A 21,223-nucleotide genomic window follows, 5' to 3' on the forward strand; every position below is an offset into this window, starting at 1 on the left:
ACCCGTATAGCAGACAATTTCTCCACGTATAGTATACGCTAAGCATTTGTCGGCGCTGCTCGCATTTGTTATGTGTTATTACTACGTCCTTCTTATACCACGCAGGATTGTGTCGCTTGTCCTGGTTCCGAGAGCCTGTGGGTCTGCGCTCAGCCGGTTGTTCCCACATTTGCTCCCCCGCGGTTTCGTCTGCAACGGGGGCTTCGCCAGCAGACGACACTATAGCAGACGACGGTATACATAATAGCCCTTGCAGACTGGTTCTTCGCGTAGTTTACGTTATGTGCATTTCCGCGGTGCTCCGTTTGTTGTGTGCGTTACGTCATTTTTTTTTAAGCGCGCAGGCAAAACAATGGGCCGTGTGTGCCCTGGTTCCGAGAGCGCGTGCCTCTGTGCTGAGCCAGTTGTTCCCACTTCTGCTCCTTCGCGATTTTTTCTTCAAAGAGGCTGGCAGACGACACTCGAGTTGACGAGAGTATATATCAGCCGTTGCAGACGACTTCTGCGCGTAGTGTCTGCGTACGTTACGTTCTTTTTAGGCACGCAGACGAGGAATGCGCCCCGTGCCCTGGTTCTGAAAGTACGTGCGACTGTTTGCTCAGCCGGTCGTTCCCACCTCTGCTGCCTCGGGTTCCGTCAACAGAGGGGTTTAGTCAGCAGACGAAACTCTATACAGTGTACACGATCGTTGCAGACGACTGATGTACGGTACTTTATGCACCTGTCCGTGGAGTTAGCGTTTGTTGTGTGCGTTACATCCATTCTTTAGTAGCGTAACGGTATATGCACCGTCACCAGAAGTAAACGATAGCTCTACGGGTAGGCCGCGATATTCGCGCCCTGATATCTAATGCGGCGTGCATTAAATGGCATGTCCATACGCGCTTTGCAGGTCCATTGCGACGATCGTGAACATTCTCCATGCTCCTATTCTTCAAAATGTGCACCGACATTCATTGCAGAACGACTTTAGGTCGGCAATTAATAGAGTGGTGTCATAGGAATGCACACGGTGTTGTTTGTCAGTAGCGCTGCTTCTGCAACAGGTGTGTTTAGCCTCGCGTGCTTTGGTGGCCATTGTTCCTCCAGAGCAGCCCTTCCGTTTTCAACATGGGTCTTTCACTAAAGGTTGAGCAACTCAATTTATGGGAAGAAGGCCCTTAATGGAACACTACGTCTTCAAAGCTCGCGTGTGGAGGACCTTTCTTCTGGAGGTTGCGCAGCAGCTTCTTTCTTCCCATGTCAAACAGCGGGCGCATGAAGACCAACTCGGCCACGCCATCTATCTCACCCCATAAGGCACAGAGCGGGGAAGCAGGCCGTCCCGTCTTAAATAACGGATACTGTGTGTAGGCGAAGCTAGTTACAACGCGATACAACACGGTAGCCTCTTCACGGTCAAGTCCTTTGACCTCCCTTGGGTTGATTTGGAGGTTTGTGTAGCGTCGGAAAAATGGTTACAGTTTGCATTCTTTTGCGCGCTGCAGATTATTCGGGGTTCTCAGTAATGGGATACATGACAGCACTTCACGCGCAGGAGCGTCACCTTTTTCTTTGATTCCCATCAGCTCCCGCGCGAGACGGAACCTACTGAAACTTCACCTTGAAATCCTTGCTCCTGAGGCAGTGCCAGAGACTGATATTAAATAAATTGTCACGAAGCGTGCAGGGCCGCAGTGTAACCGCTGTCATATCACCTTATATTATTATCCTCTGATCATTGAAGAAGTTATTGTCTGCTATCAAGCTATACTGTCGCCAACTATCTTGCTGGCGACAGAATAGTTGTCAACATTTTCAATTCCATCCAAATCCATGGCGCCGACTCCGAGTCCGCAAGTACTGCGATGCATCTCTTGCACAGAATAGCTCTTCTGTTTTCGTAGAGTAGCGGTGATTTTCATGCTTTCAACAACTGTTAAACTAAGCGATCCAGTAGGCCAGTCCAGGACACACCAGTGGAAGATGTGCTGAATGTAGCTGCGCAACAGTCGGCATCTGAGCTCGCCGACCCATCCGTGTAGACCTGCAGGTGACTGATATGCTGTACTCAAGTAACCCAGCACAAAAAAGAAGAGAAAGAAAACTGCCGTTCGAAATTTGTAATGGTGCGTTTCGCGTGTAGTCGGGTCACACTGACGCCGCAGGTAACGTCCTCAAAAGGCCATGACGGGTCTAAACGATTAGGTCTCGGCCATTCGAAGCCTATAACACTCGAAAGGTGTTCAACGTTGCATAAAAATCAGAGCAAGGTCTTCGTGTAGTCGATCGCTAGAAAAGCGCTTTGCCGGCGCAGGACTCGCCAAGAAGTTGAATCAACATGGCTTGAGGTACACTAGGCAGAGGCGAAGAGACCTAGCTTCATTTGCGTTCATGGTGTGAAGCCGCTTGAGGCACTCCCATTGTCAAGTCTCGTTTTGTGAACCGCCTGTAAGGTGCTCCAATTGGCGGTATGAACGTGACGTCAGCGGCAGCTGGTAGAGAACTTGGCTCCTTACCAACGCAGTCTGATCTCGAAGCTCACCCATATAGTTTGTTGCTTCAATTGCCCATGGCGCCTTGCAATAATTAATTTATAAATTGTAATTATTTACAAGTTCTCTTTACTATAGTATGAGACGTAATGCTTACTAAATATAGTATAATTGTTTATCTTTGTGATAAGTAGTACCATTCACCCCCCCCCCCCCTATGTAATACCCTCATCTGACGGCCTTTATGGGTACTCTTGAATAAATAAATATGAACAGTCGCCCCCCAACGAGCTTTCGTATGCGACGCTTCGTTGAATCTTCGCGCTACGAAGCCTCGACATCTTCAAACGTAAATCGCCAGAGAAGCTTGTTTTCAAAGCTGGCCCCCAGGAACCGAACAATATATGGTCGCACGGAGAATAGGATTGACCTCTACTGTTCACTCTCACGCGCATTGATCTCCGCTCCTGGGCAAAGCTTGAAGCCAGATATTTCCCGTTGATAAAGATAGGAAGCAAGGACACTTGCTTGCGGAAAGCCGAGCAACATGTTCTTCGCTCACCTTATTTTCGAGCTTAACTCGGACACACCGATTTTCTGAGAAACTAACGTATACGAATCGAATATTGTTCCCGGAGACACCTATGCTGTCCTGAAGCTGCAAACCACATACTTAACGAGTCAGAGCTCAACCAGGGACGAAACGAAAGCCAGTCATCCACGGTGGGAACCTGGTGAAGGCAACAGGTTAAGCTTGTGCGCAAGAACTTTCCATCACCTTCCGATACAAACGATATTTATGACATTCGTCATTACGAATCGAAATTGCCGGATAACGTGAGCCTTTAATCTAACTGTATTCTCACGGCGACCGTTCGGTGCTTAGCTACTTTAAATGAGCCACATCATTACGGGTGTCGGCTGTCAGCAGAAACCGTAGTCTGATGTCCGTTGCCCGCAAATGTGTGCAGTGACCTCGTTACGACCAGCCAAATATAGTCGGTGACAACAATAAAACCTTGTATGTACGCTGTTCAACTCAAACACAATTTGCATAGAGGCGCCAGCCAATTAGGTTCGCTCGCTTCCGTGACGTCAAGCGGTCTTGCGTGTTTAAAACGGCTGTTTTGCCCCGTAGAGATCTGTCCCTGTGTCAATGGTTTTAGGATGAAACCTGAACGCCCTGGCAAATTTTATGGGTGATTCTTATGCCAGCGCTCAGCCAAAGCTGATATTTTTAGCTTGAAACAGTTAGCTTTTATTTTCCTCTCAGCCTAGCATTCAGATTAGCAGAGCAAAGTCATTAAGCTGTGAGCGGACTCCAGCTGGCCCGGCTCTCTTTCATAGGGGAAAAGCATGTGCATTGCGTTTTTGTGTCTGGAGCGTGCACAGAATTCTTTGTCACCGGCTATAGTTTCGTACAATTACTTGGTCTACGTAGCTGAAAGCACGGTGATTCAGGCAGCATGGCAATGACTGCTAGTACACGGATTTGCCTGTAGACTTTGTCCTTGTGTCTTCAAACCAGCTTTTAACGCGTAGCGTTCTTTGGCTAGGTGCTCGGGGTAATTTTTCTGCTCCGTTCCGTTGGTACTTCCGTTTCGTGTCCCAGGAAACCCTAGCGCTAACTGGGCTACAATAGGTGAATTTCTGCGAATACACAAACTTCTGTACACACACCGCCACCTACTTGTGGGCGCAAGAACTTCCGCAGCGATATATTATGACGCGACGCGGCCCTTTATGCACTCGCACAAAGTTTCGCTTTATAGAGACTCCAACTCGTTGGATCTGCTGCGTTCTTTTTTTGCGTCAGACTCGGCCAACTTCAACGAAATCTGACTTTGCATAAATTGGTTATAATTGCGTATAGTATATTCTATCGAGACAAGCCTGGCGATGCTGCAGCGCTGGTAATTGTCGCCCTCTCTTATTGGCAGCCTTTCACTAGCACCCAAACTGACCTGGTTGTTAGCGGATATGACGTAAATCGCAGCCCTACGCCTCCGAGATTTGTCAGCGCGTCGCGTGCAGCCTCGGGTGCCCTCATATCTCGGAGGTGATGCATATGTACGTTCAGGATCACGCTTCAATTCCGACGAGGTTAAAATTGCGGCGTTTAATTTTTATTTCGGTTTTGGAACGAAAAGCGGCCATTGTTGCCAGCTCATTGTGACTCGTCCACTCTTACTTCAAACGTAAAATGTTTACAAGGAGGCTCCTCTTTATCTAAGCTGTCTGAAAGTAGGCCTTTTACGCGGTGCAAAATTCTGTTGCAGTTGGCTTTCAAGTACCTCTTCACAGCATTTGGCTTCGGCTGGCCCCTTTTGTCCACGTATTCGTCTGCAACACGATTTGGCAAGCAGACGACGAACCACAGCAGCGGCCTTGCAGACGACTCTTCTTTCTTTTTTTTATATATTTTTTTTCTTACACATACCCTCCCACTCAACCTGAGTCGCTACGCGCAGCTGCCGACGAGCCCTACTCGCATAGCGGTCGCGTTTGTTATACGTGCATTACACGCCCCCCCCCCCCCCCCCCTTCTTCTTTTAGGCACGTAACGGTACGCTGACCGCAAGGGAAAACAAAATTCCCCCGCACGCAAAAGACGCGTTCGCGCCCCAAATTTCGCGGTGGTATGCATTATGCGTGATCCGCCGGACGAGCCGCTCGGAGTGGCTTTTGCTTCGGCTCGCTGACCGGCTTAGAGATCCGTCTGCCACGGAACCATCGAGCGCTGCGCCAGCAGACGACGTATACGACACGCAACGGTGACTCCGCCATTGCTGCGGCTGTTTTATTACACTTCCCGCGCTGGTGCTCTTGGCCTTTTGCCTTCTTTACGCACTGAACGGTCCCAGGACATCCTATTTCTTCTTTTTTGTTTTTTTGTTTTTATTCAACGCAAACTTATTTTTCCGTTTTGCTTCCGCTTTATCTTGTTTCCTTTTTCTTTCTTTTTTATATCCGGCTCGGCGTCGGGTAACGCGCAACAACGCTTTTAAGCCGGCGCACTTCTATCCGTGACCTTGATTTTGTTTTCTTCCTTATGTTGATGTTATGCAGCCGTGCTTTCGACAAAGCTGGCCTGAATTTGCCGCGAGGCCGATCGGGTAAGGTGCGCGACTCGCGTACCGGTGCCTTAAGCAAATTCTTGGCCTCTTTAACCTTACTTGTCTTTAGATGGTCACAGAAATAAAGGCTGTGAAAAGGTTCATTCCAGAGGGAAGAGTTAGAAACCGTGCAGTTCTTTGTCAATCCACTACGCGCGTGTAGGTACAGCGTTAGCGGCGGCTGCATCCCATCGGATCTTTATATGTATCCTCGTGTACGCCGTAGCAAATGTGTGATGAGCTTACATGGTCATGCCAGCGCAAGGAATCAAAAGCCGCGATGGTCTGTGCCAATTCACAGCTTAGTCACAGCGATATTCCAGCTTAGTCGCAGATTTCGCACCGTTATGGCATCATCGTCATCATCAGCTTACCTTTACGTCCACTGCAGGACGAAGCCTCTCCCTGCGATCTCCAATTGCCCCTGTCTTGCGCTAGCTGATTCCCAATTTTATCAGCCCACGCAATTAATTATCTGCCGTCTTCGATTGCGCTTCCCTTCCCTTGGTAGCCATTCCTTTCCTTTATTACTCGATATGTGGAACGAGAAATGATGCGTGCAAACGTAAGAGGCGGCAAGCAGACATGATATATATGTAGGTGCATGGTATTCTAGTGGGTAGGCCAAGCCACGTGAGGCGTGAAGCAGGTAACGGGTAATCTGGTAAAGTATCAGGAACGATTGCGAAGAGTAGGACAATCCAGCCAAGAATGCCAGATAATCAGGTGGTGAGATGATATTAGGGAATTCGCAGTCTTACGATGGATTTGGACTTACGAAAAACGAGGTGAACTTGCAAATCTCTGAGAGATTACTTCGTGCTGCTGTGTACTTAAATGGGCGGTTGATGGTGATGGTAAACAATAAAAAATGACACCAATTAAGCTTCTACTTTCCGATGTTCTTTGCTAATAAGTTAGCACGTAACCAAAACGCTTAGCATATATCAATGAAGATGTAGCGTATTTGCATTTTATATGCAGTTCCACTAAAAAATAGCTTTACGAAAGCCATCATAAAAAGTGTCAGACGAAGTTGACGCTGACCCTCATTACGAGCCCATATGCTTTCACTTAATGCCAATGCGTATTGAAACACCATTTCGGAGGTTCTCGTTATAGAGTATATAGCTCCGGATTTCCCTCTCGTTATAACGTTGCGTGAAGGCCTAACCATCAGCCAAGCCGGCGAAGAGAATTGGGCTTACACAATTCACCAGACCGTAGACGACCGTACTTGCGCAAGGTACCTGTACAGCGCGTGGGTATGGTCGGCTGGTTTAAGCGCACGACGTGCACTGCGCCGGAGATTTCCCCCGGCGCCGTCTACATCTGCATGCGTCTAAGTGTGGTGAGTTCACCGCGGGAGAGTTACAGCGGACGCATGAGAAAGTGCTTTGCAACAGCCTTACGCACAAAGGCAACGCTTTCTTTCTGTTCAGTCACCAAATATATATATAATGAACCCCGCCAAACACATCGCTCGCGACACCAGCGCCGGCTGCTCCCCTAGCGGGTGAATGTGGCTCTCGTCGGTCGCTTCTGCAGCAGACGACGATCGTGTCAACTTGTCAATCGTGTTACGCGTGTAGTAGCAACTCGAGTTACAACTTACGGTCATGCAGTAAACTGTGCTAACTACCCGCTCGGTGGCTTAGCTGCTATAGTTAGTGTTGCCCTGCTAAGCACGAGATCGCGGGATCAAATCCCGGCCGCGCCGGCCGCATTACCATGGGGGCGAAATGCAATAACGCCTGTGTCCCGTGCATTTGGGGTACGTTAAACATCCCCGGGTGGTCAAAATTTATCCGGAGTCCCCCACTACGGCGTGCCTCAGAATCAAATCGTGGTTTTGGCACGTAAAACCCCAGAATTCATTCATGCTCTGCTAACTCTGGTGAAACGGAAGTAACTTTATTATTATTGCAGGCATTAGCAATTTAGTTCTTGTTATTCTTTCTTTTTCCATTCCTTGATCGGAACACTGGAAGAATCGCTCTTAATTGTGAAGGTACATCTTCTCTAAAGTTCTCTCTTTTTTTTTTCTTCTCGTCAATATAGCAAGGTGTAGCGTGTGATATAAGGACGGAGAGAGAAAACTCTCTAGGCTACTCAGTCACCCATGTCTTTTATGAAGTGCCGACTACAAACAGAACGTGCTGAAATGCCCACTAATGCGTCGGTGAGATCTCTCTAATGTTATGTTAAATAGGCTGCACGGGGCTAAAGCTGCGACTAGCTTAATTTGCTATGCTTTCATCATTCTTTTAGCCCCGATCCAAGTCGTACCTCACTCTGCTGCTGACTCACCTAATTTATGTATTCAAGCTGCCTCGTAAGCTGTCTCGTGTGTGACGTCAGGCTTTCCGGGAAGAGAACGCTTCTCATTTCCTCACCCGCGTCGATGCATGCCCACTCATTGCCACTAAACGCGCAAATAAATACTTAACTGCGGCTGGTGGCTATAATGCGGGCGGCGATTGAAAACTCACTATTTTCCTTCAAACAGCAATTGTCTACTTTATCAACCAGGCTGTATACTGGATTGCCAAGATGTTTTTACTCGAATGTTATTCTCATCATAAACAAGGGGTGTTGTGCGATATCCCAGACTTGCCGCTAAAACTCGCTAATCTAGCCTCTTACGCAAGATCTTACGTCGCCCACTGCTAAAGAAATGGCGTATATATGTACTCGTGCACTGTCTGCATGATGGTCTCTCACGTTAGGCTTCTTGTGCGCCGCCCACTGCTAACACTAACATCACGTGAGACAGCTTATGAGCTTCGCTATACTTGAATTAAGTGCCCGCGCTGATGAATGGTGTAGAGGTGTAATGGTAGAAGGTGCCGCAGGCATATGCCTGCGGCACCCTCTACCATTACAACTCTACACCATTCATCAGCGCGGGCACTTAATTCAAGTATAGCGAAGCTCATAAGCTGTCTCACGTGTCTTAAACTTTCCGGAAAGAAATACCCTCTCGTTCTTGCGTCGGCAGAGACGCATATACACGCGCTCGGCACCGCAAACGCCCATTACTTCACTGCGGCTGATGAAGACAATGCGGACGGCGACCGAAAACTCCCAATTGTCTTTAATTCCTTCCGAAAGCCCTATTTCACCCACCTTCAAAAGCACCTTCTATAGACGGTCAAGGTGTACGTTTAATCCAAGGTTATTGTGATCAGAAGTGGGCTGTGGCACACGATATCCCCAGACGGCCAGCTAAAACTCCCTATAATCTGCTCCTTCAACGAAGTCTTACGTCACGCACTGCTAAAGAAATGGCACACTCAGTGTTAAAGTAACCCGGCTATACAAGAGCTCTCTAACGTTAGGCTGAGCGTGCCGCAACTAACAGCTTAATCTACTATGCCCTTCGACATCCTTCCTGCCTCCGGTTCCAGTCCCATCTCATTCAAATGCAAGGGCGCTTAATACGAGTAAGAGAAGTCGCCTATAAATACCATAAGCTGCCTGGCATGTCTCTAACTTTCCGGGAAAAAGAATTCTCATTTCCGCACCGGCACATAAGACGCGTACGTATACGCTCTATAGCACTCAGCAAGTGCGTAAGTAAATACTTCGCCGAGACTGCGGTATAGCGATAACGAGGTCACGACATATGAGAGACTGCGCGGAGATACAATGAATACATAAACAAACAAAAAGTAGGGTAGTAAGAAGCGAAACGTGGTCGTAACCGAGAAAGACATACAGCCGCGGCAAATGAGATAAGAGAAGTTCAAGGCACGCACCCACACGCAGGCGGAGACGTATACGAAGGCGTTATAAACTACTATACTGCGACAAAAAAAAAATATTAATAAGAGAAGCTTGAAATAAATGCTTAGGATTGGTCGCGACGGCAAAAAAGAAAAAGCCCCCAGCATGACGCGCATCTGCACGCGGACCGTCGGAAGAGGACGTGAGCGACATGGTTATGTGAGCGCTGCGTACCGTATTTACTCGCATTCAAGCGGAACCGTTGCTGCAGAGACTGCAATACGTGTATAGTAAAACCTGATTGGCTCAAGGAGGCTAAAGGTGACTAATTTGCCACCGCTGTTTCGAAGGGGATGCCAATGAATATCACATCATCATCATCATCATCATCATAAACGCGTGTTACGGTATTCAGTAAACATAATGAAAATACGGACAAGCGTTTACCCTTTGGCCAAACGGATTCCCTCCAAAAAAACAACTTCATCGAATATACATTAAACAAACGCCATTCACCCCCGCCACTCCCTCCCTCACTCGTTTTTTTTTTTTTTTTTTTTTTTTGTATTAAAGCCGAACTGCTAGGAAACTTTGTAACCCGTAAAAAGCCTAGATCAGCAGGTTTATACACAGACCAGCCTCCATGCAAAATTTTATATTTCAAGTACGAGAGGATAACACAAGAAAAAGCTCGCAAAAAAAAAATCTATTTCTTTGATACCGAAACTGAAAATTTACCCATCATTACCAGTCGCCAGAAATGACGTAGAACCCAGAACTTTTAAAAAACAGCGCGGCTCCTGGGCATGGCCTCCGTGATCAGCATGGCCTCCGTGATAGCACGCTGCGGCCACCCGCGGGTGGCCGCAGCGTACTAAAGAAATCTCGGAGGCTGGTATTTACGTCGTATCTGCCAACCTTCCACCAGGTGCACGATTCGCCTGCTTTGGCGCTATTCAAGAAGGCTCTGAACAAGAAAATTACACAATTAGCCGCCCAGCAGTTTTGCCAAGATTGCTGTTCATTTATAACCAATTCAGCCAAAGTGAGATTTCCTCGCAGTGGGCCTTTAATGGTTGCGTAAAAAAGTGGCTCGTCTTGTATGAAGGTAAATGCGGTACCAGCGCATACGTAGTGCCCGCCAAAAAGCGCCAAGTGCTCTTTTACCGTGACGCGGCCGGGCGCCACGCTCGGCTGCCTGTTACGGACTTTGCACCTGTTTCGCGGATGTGGACCGGAAGAAACAAACAAAGCAAAAAAGAAGAAGCAAGGAACAAGTCGGGCGCAACGGCGATATTTCAGGCAGGACAAAAGGCAAATCAAGCAAGCGTGTACGGCTCGCATTGCGAAATATGACGCTTTCGTTCTCTCTTTTTTTGGCGCGATAAGCACACACGCGAAAGTCGACTGTTTCGCGGCGATGCTCTGACAACATTGAGGCATTTTTAGCGCGACTTTCCGGGAATATATCGCTGTGCTACGGCGCTGCCATTGTATCTAGGCTAATATATTCCGTTTTGAGACAATCCTGTGAAATACTGCTGCGGATATCAACAGTTGCAGCAACAACACAACACCACCGCCAACAACAGCAACAACAACAACAACTACTACTACTACTACTACTACTACTACTACTACTACTACTACTACTACTACTACTAGATTGTGAAATAATTTACACCTTTAAAAGGGAATAAAAGTGTAAATCAGTCCATAACTAGCACCCTTACACCCTTTTGGGTGTAAGGATGTAAATTTGTCTCTAACTCGCACCACGGTCCTTCAATAGCTTGTTCGAACCTTACACTCTTGGGTGAAAGAGTGTAACTTACGGACCAATTTACACCTTTATTCACTTCTAATGATGTAAGTTATTTTACTATCTACGTACTACGACTACACTGCCACAACTACTATACTAATAGTAATGCTACTACTACTACTACTACTACTACTACTACTACTACTACTACTACTACTACTACTACTACTACTACTCATCCTACTTCTACTACTACTACTACTACATTGTCAAATAACTTACACCTTTAAAAGGGAATAAAATGTAAATCGGTCCATAACTCGCACAATTACACTCTTTTGGGTGAAAGGCTGTAAGGGTGTTAATCCATCTATAGCTCGCATCTTACACTCTTGGGTGTAAGGGTGTAAGTTGCGGATCAATTTACTCCCTTATTCACTTTTAAGGGTGTAAATTGTTTTACAGTGTACTACGACTACCACTGCCACTACTACTAATAATAATAACACTACTACTGCTGCGGCCACAGTTTAGCATAACTTAAAATTCTTCGAATTCAAACGCACAACGCGCGTAAAGTGGGCACATGAAGAACAATATCTGCTATATAAGTAACGAGGCACACAACTTGGAACTCTAATGGAAAACTATCTACATCTAAATAAATCTTATACCAATATTTTTTTTAAATAGTGCGTGGGAACACGTATATCGACAGCAGCAAAGACACTGACGCCACTGAACGGTTAGTAACTTTATCGACGTCCAAAGCATTTCTCCTGTAGTTTACTTTATCAATATAGCTGTATGTACAAGACATTCAATCATATTACGCTTTTAGCAAGGAGACCCCTCTATACGTAGAATAAATCGCGGTGCCGCATTTCCATTAACACAGAAGGGAATGGTAAAGTATATGAAATTTAACGCGAGTCGATAGAAGTTGACGGAACAAGAGACCCTCACTCTCTCATTGCATCTGTGACAAACGCAAGTTCACCCGTACACGAAGGTCGTTGTCTGTTCCGCACTCAGGTCGCCCGCAATGTCAATGTCACCGACGAGATCTTGAAACCACGTCAGGTGGCGCTGCAGGCTGCGCGCATAGTTTGCAACTTAGTTTGCAAACGCAGCCGGTTTCGATCATGTGTCGGCTGGCTCTACAAGTGACTTGCCCCTCGCTGAATCCGTGCGTGTCCCATTTTGGCACTCAAAAGTTCTTGGAACTTATACGCTTCGAAATGTTCACGCCAGATAAGGTCATAGACCAGATGATTTTGCCCACGGTGAAACAAGCTTTTTTTTTTTTTTGTTGTTTTTTAGTCTGATGCAGATAGCCCAGTCTTGTCATATCAGCCGGGCTGCTTGAAGAGGCGGACATTACTTTACCATCAAATCAAACGAAAGCGTGAATTCATTTATTTTCCTAATTACACAAAAATAATGCCTGTGTAGGTTTTCTCCCACTTTTAATTAAGAAATTTTGACTAACGATATTTCTTCTCATCCATTTTTGTTTGTGCGTGGAGGTGGTGTTGTCTTACTCGCCGGAGTGAAACAGAGCAATCGAGCACGTCCATTTAGCAGAAATTCTGCGCTTACCACCAGTCTCGAGAAAAAAAACGTCCTCCATTTGATGCATTGACGTTCCAATTCTCAATTTTTCACGACTGTTGGAAAACTAGCTGCTGTCAAGTAAGTGGCAATAAGCTCCCAGACAAATTTCGACAACCTGGGATGCTTCAAACGTGCACACAAGTCTGTATAGTTACACGAGCCCCCCCCCCCCCTTTTTTTTTTCTTTTTTTTTGGCATCCAGCGCCCCCACCGGGATGCGACCGCGCGTCGACCGGGATTCGAACTGGCGACTTCGTGCCCCGCAGCAGAACGGTACACAGTCGAACCCGGTTATATCGAACCCATATATAACGAATTATCGTGTATAACGAACAGCAGTAAAACCCCCTTGAAACTCCACGTATAAAATTGTTATTTTATACATCGCATTACTGATATATATCGAAGTTTTTTGTGATCCCCTTCCGACTTCGATATATCCGGGTTCCACTGCATAGCCACTGGGTATCTTCGATTTGTCGTCCCGAACATTTCCAGGACAGCTCGAGGCACTGGTTTCAGCCAGCGAGCTTCGGCGTCCAACACACCGTCTGATAGGGCCTTGCACACGGGCTTCGCCCTAGACGACCAACTGGAGAGATCCCGCAGAACTCAGCTGACCGTGATGCGTATGACATCATTTTGCAGGATCCATGACGTATAGCCTGAGCAAATGTACACGAGAATGAGGAAGAGGAGGGGAAGGGGGGGTGCCAGCTATGAATGGATTCATAGCCTTAATTACTTGCGTACTTTTGCTCACTTACTGCCGCGCTCAACAAGTTCGACGACCGACCTGCATGTCCCGAAGAGATAATCCTAGACAACGTTATGGAAGCGACTCCATATCATATCAGACGACTGCTGCGGCATTGTTGTGCTGTTTGCGATCTACCGGACTCGGTGAACGCGTTTAGTTGTTCTTCGCAAGGGTAGCTGAACGTTGTAACAGGTAACAAGTTGTTCGTGTTTTTTTTTTCTTCTCCTCTCTTCTTCTTTCTCTCCCCCTTTTTTCCTAACCCACGTGCAGGGTAGCAAACCTGACATTCGCATCTGGTTAACCTCCCTGCCGTTCCACACACTTTCTCTCTCTCTCTCGCAAAGGAATTTCTGCGCTCCCTTTATTTTTTCCGCAGGCTGGTTTACAGGAGCAAAGCGATAGCCACTCCCCCCCCCCCCCCTCCCCCTACTCTGAGGCTTCAGGATTTGCACGCCTGGCGCCTTCCCACTGGTACCCCCGAGAGACGGCGCCTCGTATTCCAGTCGTTACTTCAATTTCTACAAGACTCAAAAATGATTAATATTTGAACTAACCTCCTCCTTTATCGTTCCTCCCGCCCTGATGGATCCACTTCCTGGGGGTGGAAACTTTTCATGATTATTTTAATAAACGTTCCAAGAACGACAAGAACAACTTTATTGTCACCATTTACGCGTCTGCATAAGGCTGCTCGGTGGTTGAGCGCTGAGCACAGAAGTTCGATGCTGACACATCCTGCCGATTTCTTGATCATACATCTATATTGTACATTGTCACTGCATTAATGCTAACTGTACTTTATTATCACGTTTTATCTACGGGATTTTTACGTTTAATTGGTAATGCTGCGGGTTCACTATTTCCGTTGTTTTCACAAGTGTTCCCCCCTTACCCTATAATTTGGGTTCTGCAAGGTACTTTAATTTAAAATATAATTGGTATGCAGTCACCGAACCTACACGCTCCATCGAGGTTTGATTCGATCACGTTTGACACTGACGTGAAGGACGCCTTCTGTTGTTGCCGTATGCACGCTTCACTGGTTCGTAGCAATCGAAGCGTCGCGAGAGTCAGTGTGCAATGCAACAAGCGCAGTTACCGATGGCCGAACGGATGTAGTGTGATACGAGCAGCAGCGCTTCACGGGGCGGAAGCGTGCAGGTAACTGCGACGTCCCACGACAAAGCGCGCGCGACAAATAATAGTCGCAGGAGATGCGCTTGAATGGACGAGCTCGCGGAACATGCACAGGTCTATTACAACGGCCTCCTTAATTGTCATCGATCCGGTGGCTCCGGGTGGTCGGCGACGTGGCCGGTTTGGGGAGGCACCGCCATACATGTTGACATGCTTACTTGTTTTATCTTCTATACCGGTCACCGCGTTTTACCGGCTAACACTTGTTAAATGTTATCGCTCGTACGCGCCTTTTTGTATCGGAAGTTTCCCGAACGTCATCGCTGGTTCTAAATATCCGTTGTCTGTTGTCGCCGAACTTTGTGTAATCAGATTTTGCGCGCGACACGAATTGCGCAGTGGTTTCTGGAAGGCAAACGGGCTCCCAGCGAGTATAAGCTGGAACCTTCGACGAATCCCGTATAAAAAGCCGACGTGCTTGGCCAACGCCTCCTAGATAGTGGGCCCGTGCACTCTGCTTTATGACGTCATGCTACTTGGGCCGAAATGTCCATGCTCTCAAGCCCGGCGTGACGAAAGCGGTGACGTCAGAAATCACCGCCGCTTGCTCGGGAGCGTCCCCGTCAGATTCCATGGCAGTCGGGCAAGGTATAGCATGACGTCATGGATCGAAGTGCGCAGACCTTTCGCTGTCTAGAAGGCGTTAGCCTGACCCGCAGAATCAGATTCTCGACGATCGACGAAGCATTTTGCTTGCCGCTATTGTGCTTGAGTGTGTCTTGTTTTGCTGGGCACACGTTCGCTCAATAAAGAGTCAAATTCATGACTCAACAGTTTTGACACTGCGCCTTTCTACGTCCGTTACTACAACGTGACAATGTATATATGTGCGGGGCTGGGACAACAATTTCCCTTTTCTAACAACGTATTCATGTCCCCAAGTCTACCCACCAGACGAGTAGCTAACGGTAATTGAGATCTACCCATTTGTCGTTGTCGCGGTTTTTATTTATATAGCGGTAAAGAAAGTACACCAATTCCACCGAAAAAATTGAGCCATCCATATCGGGCCCCATTTTGGAATATGCTTCATCGGTATGGGACCCTACAGTAATATCGCTCTTGTTAACCGCACTGAAGCTGTATAAAATCTCTAAGTTAGATTGATCTATCGTAATTACAACAAACGTTACATAACCTTCATCGGCAGACTGATCACTGACGGAAGTTTATTTATTACTAATGTATCGACTTTACCATTTTTTTTTTTACAAAGAACTTTCCGGATTTGTCAATGTTGCTAATCCGGTGGCTTCTGGTCACCGCAACTTAGGCAGACATTTAAGGGGTCTTATACACACATGGCTGAATCATAGTTGCTTTTGGAAGTTGCTTTTGGGAGTTGCTTTCACGAATTCCTCCGGCTTTGCGAATTTCCCGTTGCAGAGAACTCCAGGAATTTTTTTTAATTGCTCAAATGATGCTTTTTCTGGGCGTCAGCTTCGGCAGGCAGGCGTAATGTATACGCGCGCAGCTGGGATAAAACAAGCGTTGAAGCTCAATTTTAGAAATCTCCCTATATAACACATTTCTCGATCTCGCGAATTTCTTCGCAACGTCTCACGGACTTTGGCACCAGTGCTCTGCGGTTTGCAAGCTTGCCGAGTAACGGCTTGCGTTGAGGAGCTAATGCAGACATGTTTTAATGATCTCCCATACACTAATTGACCTAGAAAACAGTTTTCAAAGGTTTTGAGGTTATAAAATGGCGCGGCAAAGCGTAACTTCATAACTGCGTCGGCGTTCAGTGTCCTCGCTCGAATTTAGGGCTGGCTTTCCAATGCGCAAGACGTACTCATTAACGCAAACCATAACCGAATATAAACAAGTTCTGAAATAGTGTTCCACCTAGTCTGTCACCTGTACGGTAGCTCTAAAATATTTCTTATTCTAGCTCATCAAAAACTGTAAAGTTTGAATCGTTAATGAAGTCATTCTCCGTAAGATTGAACACATTACCTCAAGGAGGTATACTGAAGGCCTCAGAACCCACCGCGTTGGGTTAGCGGATAGGGTGTTGCGATGCTAAGCCCAAGGTTGCGGGATCGAATCCCGGCCGCGGCGGCCGCATTTCGATGCGGGCGAAATGCAAAGACGCCCGTGTCCCGTTCTTTGGGAGCACGTGGTCGAAATTAATGCGGAGTCCCCCACTACGGCGTGCCTCATTATCAGGCCATGGTTTTGGAACGTATAAACCCAGAATTCAATTAAAAAATGACTGCCTTAGAAAATACGTAAAATACCTACAAATACTGGTGTACGGGTTCCAACAGCTGAGACCAGACAAGCGCATTTTTCAGCTCGTATTTTCTAATTTCGCGGTGGTTGTTCAAAATCCGCTCCTTTTTTTTTTTTTTTTGTACATTCTACAATAAAAAAACCTACTGATCCACTAATGTAACATCAAGCAACCTTGGCTACCGATTATGCAGAAAGCTACGTTGACATTCTTCAAGATCTCTCTGCTCTCCAGCCATCCGGTGACTTTATATATATATATGATACTGTTCTAGCTCCCTAGTTTCTTTAAGAAAGCCTCTTGAATTTCAGCAGATGCTTTTTTAAAGCTGAAAGTGAAGGAGGTGTTTGTGAAAATTTCCCTTAGGATTGTTTTCTTCGGCACTCAATAAGTTATGAAAACAAAGTGCATGAGAGGCAGCATAGTTCATACCAGTGTCAATATTGTGTACACGACGCTCTTTTGTAGGACATGCGTTGAATAATTGATAAGCAAGGTAGGATGACAGGGACAAGGTCCGTGTCATAGAAATACGACTACCAGTTCGATATGTGTGTGTTTTTCCCCCTCATCCCACGTTTGCACATGGCGCCGTTCCATGTCGTCGTTAGACAGCAAGCAGGTTTAATAGCATTGCGCAAACTGTTTGCGAAATCCGGAGAACACGTACTCTCTCTATATTCGTCATCTCCACTGTAAGAAACAGGAGAAGAGGCTGCCCGCGAGACGCCGATAACGAGGTAAGACCCCTACAAAAGCGTACGTCAAGTTTCTGTGGAGCGCCAGTCGAGTTCATATAGAATCTATAGAAACTCTGTAGAAAATCATTGCTTCAAGGGCCGCCTCCAGTGGAATTCGGTAAAATGTTTGTGATGACTCGGCTATAGACACCCGCCCATTCCAAAGCAATAAGCTCTTACTGGACAATGTGCTGACAGCATTTCAATCAATCAATCGATCAGTCAATCAGTATTGCACATTAATACAATTACGGAGTAAATGTAATACAGGAGGAGGTTCCAAAGGAAAACCTTTAGGGAGACTTCATGTTGGTGCATGAAGTACATGAAGTCCCCTTATGCAATGTCCCTGACGGGACCTTTAAGGGTACAATAAATGATAAATGATGAAATGACACGTATGAAGATGTAGAACATAAGATTAGCAACTAAGGTAAATACAGCGGGAAAATGCAAATCAAGATAACAGAAATAAATAAACAAGACATGAATGCAATAATAGGGTTATTATGCTCCTTCCCTATTTATAGCGCCAGTTTTGGTTTGTGACGTTATACCCTATCAATCAATCAATAAAGCTCCCTATGAAGAAATTCGAAAGCAATTTGTCAGTATGTCGCTGTCCTCGCTCGATAGGCATTCACTTAACATAGCGGTGAGATTCTTCACATGACCTTCGAAAGAAGAAAAAAAAACGCACTGATGACGCCGTTTCCCACCAGCTGTATCAATTAAAACACGTTACATACCGTACACGTTGAACAAAGTTCCAAACAGTGCCAATATAATGCAAACGTTGCTCATTTTAAGGCAGTCATTGAATACATTATAAGCAAGACAGGCTGAGAGCGGCAAGGTCGGTGTCGCAAGAACTCGGCAGCCAAATTAGAAATGTTATTTTTTCTTCCTTCATTCGTCCCACGTTTGAATACGGAGCCTTCCATGTCATCGTTAGGCAGCTGGCAAGTTTAATCACATTGCGCGAACAAGTTTGAGAAACACAGACATCACTATCTTCGTGTTGGGGAACTTCATTATATATACATTGGAGCAACGTGGGAGGGACGGCCCACGAACCGTCGACAAGCAGACAAGCTCTAACAAAAACGAACGTTAATTTACTCTAGAGCATCTACTGAGTTACTATAGAGCCTGAAGGAATCCTTTAGAGACTAATAACATAGCCAATAGAGTATCCTCCTTCGAAATTCTGTAAAAAAGGTTTGTGGTGATTTGTCCAATGACAACCGCCCATTCAGACGGAATAAGTGTTTAATAGACAATGCGCTGATACTGTACGCACAGAATGATGAGGTGTGTTATTATGCAGCCTCTGAAGAATTTCCAATGTAATCTGTGAGCAGTTCTTGCTCTATGGGCATTCCCTTATTAACGTAACTAAGATTCTTCATATGACTTTCAAAAGAAGGTGCTAGCAGCGCTGTTTTGTGCTGCTGATTGAAATCTAAATATCTATTGAAATGGGTTGCGCGTATGCACCCCGAAGGAAAACGAGACCACCGGACTACCATTTTTTACTCTATTGGTTCATGTTCGTCGTCGAAACCGGCGGGACATGTAATCATTTATGTAACTTGGCAAACTTTCGAAATAAACAAATATGAAACACCCTAACACCAACTATAAGGCAATGTGACGTTATTTCTTTAACTGTACAAGAATGGCTGATATGATGCATTAAGTAGGTACAGATAAAAACAATCATCTGCAATGTTTGGAGCCATGCGCAGCTGTAATCGATGGCGGAATACTAACTGAGTGTTCCCTTTAAAAGTGTATCGTACTGTACTTCCACGAGTGCAACAAGTGGACTAGGACGCACAGCCCGCAGACCTTCACTGTCTCTTCCGAGTCAAGTTAAGAACAACAATCTCTAGAGTAACGCTGTCATTTGCTATCCACTGAGCTACTCTACTATTTCATGTGTCTAATAGATACACACATCGTAGGGCTTTTCTTGAGATCTCCTTGAGTTGCAATACCACACGCGTCAGCGAACTCGCCGCTAATTTCCTTCTTTCCTTCCCTCCTCTCTCTCCCTGTCATCTTCGTCTTCCCCTTTCCCATTCCCCCGGTGTAGGGTAGCCAACCGGACGCTATTCTGGTTAACCTCCCTGCCTTCTGTTTTTCTCTTTCCTCCTCCTCCTCCTCTAGAAAGTAAGATATAACGGCCGGATAGTCGTCTGGAAACCCGATAGCAGACGACCTCGCGTTTGCTCGCGGGCCTGTAAGTAAATAGCCTTATGACTGATGCTGCTGTTGACAGCTACTCCGCTGTTGCTGATACTATTGTGGTTGTTTCTGTGCTCTTGACTGATTACTATACTAGCTCGGGTTAAGCACCGAGAGAAGAAGTCATCAGTAAGTCTATGCCGTGCACGTAAATCGATTCTAAATTCTTTTAGAACTGCACTACAAAAGTGTGCTTAAAGTTTCGTATACTGCATATAGGACATGTCATAAAAACAGGAAGTAATGTACACTTCCCTAAAAAAAAAAAAAAAAACCGCAATAGGATTTCATTTCTCGAAGAGACCCAGCTTTCGTACGAATTCTCGCAAAAGAAAACTGTTCTCAGAAAAGAAAGGGAATTTGCAGCCGTGAGTGTCGTGAACAATCTTGACACCTGCGCTCTCTTAAGTGGGCCTCTCTTTCAATGAAACGCGCGGCAAGAACTGAGCTTTATTTATATATATAGAAGATCACGAAAACGCGCGATCGTCGTAAAATACTTAAGAGCCATTTGACAACGGCGCGAATTACACGTTTGCTTTCATAGCAAGCTATTCGTGAGACACGCAATATATACTTTCAACATACGCGTTAAACGTTCGTTTACGGCGAACGAGCGAACACTTACGTTTTTCAGCGGCAGTCCCGCCTCCAAGTGGCTTGAGCGTTAGTATCCGTCTGGTGTGCACTTTTCGTCTGCTACCACTTTCGTCTGGAACAAGCGTCGTCTGCTACCACTTTCGTCTGGAACAAGCGGCGTCTGCTACCACAGTGCCAGACGTGACAGCTATAGTTTGCGGCACCGTTAAAGCATCTTTTAGCGATGCACCCTTCCAGCCTGCGTCCCGCACACCAACCCGCACAACGCCCAACTGAAGAGGCCTCAGAGCGCGACTGCAGCAGGACGCAACGAGCCGACAGAGAGAAAGAGAGAGAGAGAAAAAAAAATGAGGCGCCAAAGGAGGCACGCACGCCGGCCGAAGAGCGGAGTACGCCGCAGCGCCATCAGCGCGTAGTCCGTGTTTGTGACGGGCGAGAAAAGGGAGTAAAACAGCAAAGCGAAATAACGGGAAAAACTGGTTGCTCAGCCGCAGCTCCGCGCGTCGTCTGCTCGGCGCTGTGGCGGCCGCCATCTTTGTTTCGGTTCTGGTTTTCATTTCTTCTTTTCTGCTTCTTCCGTCGGTTTTTTTTTTTTTCTGCATTCCATTACGTCACCTCCGGTCATTCGAGCTCAGCCAACCGAAGGCCGCCTGCCGGCGGTGCATCTTTTGCCGATTCTTCGCGCGTCGAGCCTTGTTGTCGTCTGCTACGCGCTAAGAACGCTGCCAAGTTT

General features: G+C 46.4%; 1 protein-coding gene across 1 annotated transcript in view; it reads right to left on the reverse strand.

Annotated features, from left to right (window-relative positions):
• Positions 1-20,913, reverse strand: part of LOC119454010 (sodium/calcium exchanger 2-like) — a 39,509-nt gene extending 18,596 nt beyond the window's left edge. Inside the window, exon 1 of the mRNA XM_037716027.2 lies at positions 20,519-20,913. The gene's annotated coding sequence lies outside the window, so the exon portion shown is untranslated. The remainder of the gene's footprint in view (positions 1-20,518) is intronic.
• Positions 20,914-21,223: the final 310 nt, after the last annotated feature.

Source organism: Dermacentor silvarum, chromosome 5, assembly GCF_013339745.2.
Source record: "Dermacentor silvarum isolate Dsil-2018 chromosome 5, BIME_Dsil_1.4, whole genome shotgun sequence".
Taxonomy (NCBI): domain Eukaryota; kingdom Metazoa; phylum Arthropoda; class Arachnida; order Ixodida; family Ixodidae; genus Dermacentor; species Dermacentor silvarum.